Consider the following 1,313-nt stretch of genomic DNA (forward strand, 5'->3'; position numbering starts at 1 on the left):
TAAAATTGAATTTAAGGACAAATATATTTATGTCTTTTTATTATATTTTTTTGTCTAAGATAGATTTTTCATTGATGAAAAAACGATTTTAAAGGACTACAGACAAAAAGGATAATTTTAAAATTTTTCATAAAAGACAGAATTGCAATTAAAAAGAATAAATGAGATAGAAAGAGAAAGTGGAGTCCAATTGGGCCGGTTGGTCCTCCTGGCTACATCCACAATTTTGCAGTGATAAAAACGCCGACCTTCGAAGATGAAGCAACATTGAGCCTTTTAAATTTGTTAGGTACTTAGGTAACTATTTCTACCAACAATGAAACTTTTTTGTGAAGAAACCAAATTTTTTCGAAAGTTCAGTAAAACAAGCACTTCTACTGCACAGGCACTGCATCATCAAGTACCTTTACTGTGTCAGAAGCAATTCCCCATCATCAGTTACTAAACTAGCGAAAAACTGTATTTCGGGCCGCTTTGGGTTGAGAATTTTGAAAATTCGAAAGCCACAGGTTATTGTCTAATTAGATATGTTAGATGTCATGTATGATATGAAATAATTTTTTATATTATCAATTGTTTACAAAAATACTAATTGAGTGAACTTATACTATTTAAAAGACTAATTTAAAAAATAAGTCATCTTTTAGAAATTAATTTGACTATTAATCTAAATTTTTTATTATAAAAAAAGAAAATATCTAAAACGAAAAGTTTGACACTTTGATGGCGTAAAAAGAACGACAGCGTAAAAATAATGCGGAGTAATACCTATAAATATACCTACATAACCTTGTTCGGAGGGTGATGATGAAGCACAAGAAAAGAGCAACAATGTCTTCCATTTTCTGGATATAAAGCAAGAAGCAAAGAAAGAGAAAAGGAAAAGAATATATCAACTCCAACAAATTCTGATGAGTTGCTTGCTCGATCATAATTAACATTAGAAGAATTAAATTGAGTTGATTTAATAGTTAGTTCATTAAATCATTTAAGTAAGTGCAGAATGTTCGAATCCGTCTTGTGAATGCAATAACTCATTGGTCAATAATAAATTTTTAAATGAAACTTAGTAACACAACAAATTAATCTTTGACCGATCCGGTGGAAAACCATACTCAACATCAGAAGATAGATTGATAAGGAAATTCCACATTCAAAATTATTTTTTTTTTTGTTCATGAGACATGGTTTTTATCTATATTTTCTGGGTAAAGACTATGTAGGGCTATTTTTGGGCTTGGGCCCATTAATGCTCGAAAAAGTATGGAAGAGAAGAGAAAGAGACCATGACCAAAAACAAAAAAGAGAAAGAG

The sequence above is a fragment of the Arachis duranensis genome, chromosome 3, assembly GCF_000817695.3.
Source record: "Arachis duranensis cultivar V14167 chromosome 3, aradu.V14167.gnm2.J7QH, whole genome shotgun sequence".
Classification (NCBI taxonomy): domain Eukaryota; kingdom Viridiplantae; phylum Streptophyta; class Magnoliopsida; order Fabales; family Fabaceae; genus Arachis; species Arachis duranensis.